Source organism: Dipodomys spectabilis, unplaced genomic scaffold (genome assembly GCF_019054845.1).
Source record: "Dipodomys spectabilis isolate Male_0828 unplaced genomic scaffold, ASM1905484v1 ptg000211l, whole genome shotgun sequence".
NCBI classification, from domain to species: Eukaryota; Metazoa; Chordata; class Mammalia; order Rodentia; family Heteromyidae; genus Dipodomys; species Dipodomys spectabilis.
In genome coordinates, this window is record NW_024870888.1 from 328,466 (window position 1) to 334,022 (window position 5,557).

Consider the following 5,557-nt stretch of genomic DNA (forward strand, 5'->3'; position numbering starts at 1 on the left):
AGTCTTAACTCTTTATATTCTGCTTCTTTACACAAAGACTTGGCAACTTCTCATTAGTAATGTTCATATAAACTCTGAAATATACATACATAGTAGCATATGTCTGTTACCACAAATCTTAAATACTTTAACGAAAAGTTTTATTACCTGCCAAACAGTCCTTGTTTTAGCATATATAAGCAAATTCCCAAAATATATTTAAACCATTAAAACTTTTAACTAAACTTAACACTTGCTGCAGTGTTCATTATGACAGGTGCCTTGTATAGAATAATTGAATTCCTCCTCCTACACATCTCTTGAACAACAAATATCTGGAATTATTTTGTTTTTGACCTGTCCATCTTGATTTTATTCTTAAATGTGTGCTTATGTAAGAAGTATATGGCTCTAAAATTTCATGAAAATTCTTTAAACTTACTTTTTGTTGAATTGTCTAGTTTAAGAATATCAATTACACTTTATTTATAAAACATGTTCTATGTTCCATTCAGCATCACCTACTCTAACATTGGAACGATACAGAGAAGATTTGAATGGCCCCTGTGCAAGGATGGCAGGCAAATTCCTGTACCATTCCATACTTTTACAACAACAGATGCTGGAGGGGATGTGGCCACAAGTTAACTGTACTACATTCTTGGTGGGAGTGTCAACTTGTTCAACCACTTTGGAAAGTAGTATGGAGGTTCCTCAAAAGACTTCACATAGAACTCCCCTAAGACACAGCAATCCCACTTTTGGGCATTTACCCAAAAGATCACAAACAAGACGGTACTAAAACTACCATCACAATTATATTTATTTCAGCATTGTTTAAGATAGCTAAGATATAGAACCAACCCCGATGCCCCTCATCAGATAAATAGATCAAGAAAATGTGCTATTTATACCAATGAAATTCCATGCCTTCATGAGAAAGTATGGCATCACCCAATTTGTTAGAAAATGGAAAGACTTTGAAAAAAATTATTAAGTGATGTAAGCCAAGTCCAAAGAAACATAGGTCACAGGGTTTCCCTAATTTTTAATGACTAATATATCTGGGATAAGCAGAAACGGTCAAAATCTATGCACATATGACCAGATAAGATGTTGTTAAGGGAAATGAACCCCCCAATAGGAACACAACTGTTTTTTCTTTCTTGCTTGCTATTGTTCTAACGTACTTATAACAGGCTATGTGATGTTTTTTTGTTTCTTTATATGTTTCTCCCCCATGCTATAACCCCTGTTTTCACTGTGTTTGAATTTGGTGTGCCCACCTCTTGTACATACGCTCCTGTAATTTGGGGAGGGGAAGGAAAAAACAAAATGCTGAAATAGGGATTCAGGTTGACCCATTGTAACAATGAGATGCACAAGACACTATGTTGAAAACTGAACTTTACAATTTAGGCAGGGGAAGTGAGGAGGGGAGTGTACTTGTAGAGGTGGGCGGGAAAGGACGGTAGAGGGAAAATAAAGGAGGAGGTAACGAAGCTTGTTAGGAAATGTAGTCATTACTTGCTCATGTAAATGTGACCTCTCTGTACAGTATTTTTAAAATAAAAAACATATGAAAATGTTCTGAGATGAAAGAGTTTATTTCCTTTATTTTACTCATATAATATGGCTAACAAAGAAATTAATGCAAAACACTGATATGAAGGTATTTTGAATGAATGTGTATGTGTGCACGTGCACGTGTTCTCATGCACTTGCATGTATATTGGTGTGCTCACAGTTTGAAAAAAGGGCGTCAAAGTCTTGCTAGGCCTGCTCTCTAGATTGGTGAGCTACTATATGAGCTACATCTCCATTCCTGGCCCTTTGCTAACATTAAAATTTTTGAAAAATAATCTCATGAATTTATTTTGTCCTGATTGGCTTCCACTGTTATCCACAGATATCTGGATCCTGAGTAAATATGCCAAGTAGTTAGGATTACAGGTTTGACCAACCAGCACAAGGCTTTCAGAATAATTTTAAAAGTGGAAGAAAGTTTACTTCACGGGGGCTTGTTTTATCATCTCCTACTTATAAAGCATTTTGGAGTGATTATTTGTGATTTTTTTTTTCGTTTTTTGGATTCTTAAGAAAGTGATGATATTTAAAAATTTAGTACTTTTTAAAATGGAACCTGGAAAAATGGGACAGAATATATTTGTCTCTCTTATAAGCTCAGCTCTGTGCATGATAACCCAATGTCACCAACACAGTCTGTGTTGAAGACAAAATGTAACAGAAAACAATCACCATGGCCAATAATTGCTATGGTATTATTTCTTGGACAATATGAACATTGAATAGAGAGTGTAAGAGAATGGAGAGATTTTACCTACCTTTTGTGTATTGCTGAAAGACTTTTGGAAACTTTGACTCATTTCCTTCCTCACAGTGTGTGCTTGGGCCATGCACTTATTGCCTTTAATTACAATTTTCCCAACACTAAAATGGCAATAACATTAGCATTATAGAAAATGTTATCTTAAGAATTAAGGAAATTAAAACTTGTGAAATACTTAACATAAATTTCCATGAATGAGTTTTAAGTTTAGCCAGCAGTTTTTTTAAAAATACTAAAAAGAATGCGATAAGTATTACAGAAATCATTGCATATAGTGAGCAAACAGAAGTAATGTTATCTATTGACTATGCTTTTCTTCCAAGGAAGCCAGGTGGATTATTTCTCATGCTGTAAATCAAACTTGTTATCTTATGTCTTGATAGTGTAAAAATATCAGGACAAAATAATGAAGGAATGTTGTAGACTGAGGTGAAGTCCATATGAAAATGTGCAAAACTGATAAAACATAAAAGTATCTGAGCATTATATTGTGTTTTACATCATTTAAGTTACACCGCAAAGTTAAGTAAGACCTAGAAGAATGGATTCTCTTTTTGATGTCCTATCATAGGTCCTTGGATGAACTCTTTCCTCATTCTTGTAAAGACATCATCAGATGAGAGGAACTATATTATTTTTTGTTTGCTTCCGTACATTTATTCTTCATTTGAAATCTGAACTACTTGAGACTGAAAGAAAATAAGGAAATTAGACCCGCAGTCTTTGGAAAGAACAATCAATGTGAAATAAATAAAATGCATACAACCTTGTAAGAGGTCTGACTAAAGTGAGTTATATAGTCTCAAGCATAAACAGAAAATGATTAAGCAATATCATGTTATTTAAAATGGAAAATGTTAGGAGTTGCTTAATATTGCTGCTTTCTAATACCTTGAATTAATTATTGATTTTGTATAGAAAGATTAAAGATGAGATTAAAAAGAAACTTGATTAAAAGTGGACAAAAGTTCTGAATAGACATGCTCTCCTTAAAGCCCTGAAAATTTCCAGTGGGTTTACAAAGTTCTTTAATACCACTTCTATGCTGGTTTAATTCTTTTTCAGCAGAAGTCATTAGAGAAATGTAATTCAAAATTACTATGATACTACTTCATAATTATTGTAACTTTTATCAAAAAATCAAAGGAATCGGGTGTGGTGGTAAAGGCTTTTAATTCCAAGCATATAGGAGGTTGGATTTAAGTCTAAGGCCAGTCTGGAGTACTGAAGATAATAAAAACCTGCCCTTTATTACCTTATAATAAAGGTAATAATGCTGAGAGTGTGGAGAAAAGGAAATTTTCTACACATTTCAACAAAATGCAGGTTAGTATTCTCCTTGTAGAAAGTAATATGCAGCTTTCTAAAAACTTCAAAGTTGAAATATCATCTGCCCCACCAATCATGCGATTATTTCTCTATGAGTAACTCAAATATATCTGCAGTTCATTGTACTCATCATTCACAGCAACAGCCAAGATATAAATCGAAGTTCAGTGTTCAACTACAGACTAATAAAGCAACTGTGGTACATGCACAAATATCTTTTTCTGTTTCATCCTTAAAATAGCAAGAGACTTCTCCCATTAGCCACAACTTACAATGACCTGAAAGATGTATTCTAAATGAAGAAAAATATTGTCTTCTGATCTTTGTAAACACACACACACGCACACAGAAACACACACACACACACACACACACACACAAACCAACATCAAACATTAAGAGAGAAATTTTTAAAAAGTAAAGCAACGTGGAATTGCTGGGGCATTTAGGTCACAATGTAGAAGATAGTGGATATACAGGATGAACCGGTATAGAGTTGTAATGTACAACATGAGGATACAGGGGACAACACTGGCCTTACATGGTTTCCCTTATTTGCAATATCTAGTATATGTCTGAGTCAAGCAGGAAAAGTCAGATAAGGTGATGTTAGGGAAATGAACCCTACGATATGTATTCAATTTTTTTTCTTTCATGCGATTGTTTCTAACACATTTATAAGACTAGTTATTTGTTGCTTTGTATGTCCCTCCCCCACAGTATAACCCCTGCTTTCACTGTATTTGATGTCGGTATAATTTGTGGAGGAGAAGGGGAAAAACAAATCGTTTAAATAGGGAAACAGGTGGACCCATTGCAACAATGAAATATACAAGTCGTTATGTCGAAAACAAACTTTACAATTTTGGTGGGGGGGGAAGGGGGGAGGTTTAGGTGGGGGGCGGGGGGAGGTTCAGAAGGGATAGGAAGGAGAAACAAAGGAGGAGGCTACAATCCTTGTTAAGAAATGTACTCATTATGTTGTCCATGTAATTGTAACCCCTCTGTACAGTATTTTCACAAAAAAAAAAAAATAGAATGAAGCTAAGTAAGTAGGAGTTGTTCTTCTGAGTAGGGGTTGCTCTTTTTGTTGTGCTTCCTTCAGTAGTGGATAAGATGAACATAATTCTTTAAATATACCTGCCTGTTTGCAGAAATAATAACAAACACTATACCAATAATGTTGCATGCTCAATATAGAACAAAATGTCAAATTAAAATACATGATATTATCCTTGGTGTAAACTAATTATTGCAAATAATGGAAACCATGGGACCTATGTTTCTTTGTCCAGTTTACTTCACTTAATATGATTTTTTCCAAGATCTTCCATTTCTTTAAAAATGAAATGGTACCTTTCTTTCTGATGAAAACATAGTATTGCATGTACGTATATCTCTCTGTTGTGTGTGTGTGTGTGTGTGTGTGTGTGTGTATGTGTGTGTGTGTTTCACTTTCTTGATCCATTCATTTACTGAGGGGCATCGGGGTTTATTCCATATCTTAACTAGGGTAAATACTACTGTGATAAAACATAATTGGGCTGGTAGCTTTAGTGTGCCCTTGTTTGTGGTCAGTAGGGTAAATGCCCAGAAGTGGGATTACTGGGTAATAGGGGAACATTATTGTGTACATCAAGGATAATATTAATAGTTGAGCAGAATAGCTCAATAGCTATGTACATATGACTCTATAAGGTGATTCAAAGTTAAATCAACACTTGTTGATTTAACTTTTTGTTGTTCTTAATATACTACGTGATTTGTTTTTATTCTTTTGTGTTTTCCACACCTATAGTTCATCGCCTGAAGACACTGTATTTTAATCTGATGCCCGGGTATTGTAAATATGTTGTTCTGAACTTGGAAATGGAAAGAGAAAAAACAAAATGGTGAGAC

At 34.4% G+C, this 5,557-nt stretch overlaps 1 non-coding gene across 1 annotated transcript; it reads left to right on the forward strand.

Moving 5' to 3' along the window:
* The first annotated feature begins 481 nt into the window (after positions 1-481).
* Positions 482-588, forward strand: LOC122122577. Its single transcript, XR_006150181.1, has one exon. It is a non-coding gene; the product is annotated as a U6 spliceosomal RNA (small nuclear RNA).
* The last annotated feature ends 4,969 nt before the right edge of the window (positions 589-5,557 follow it).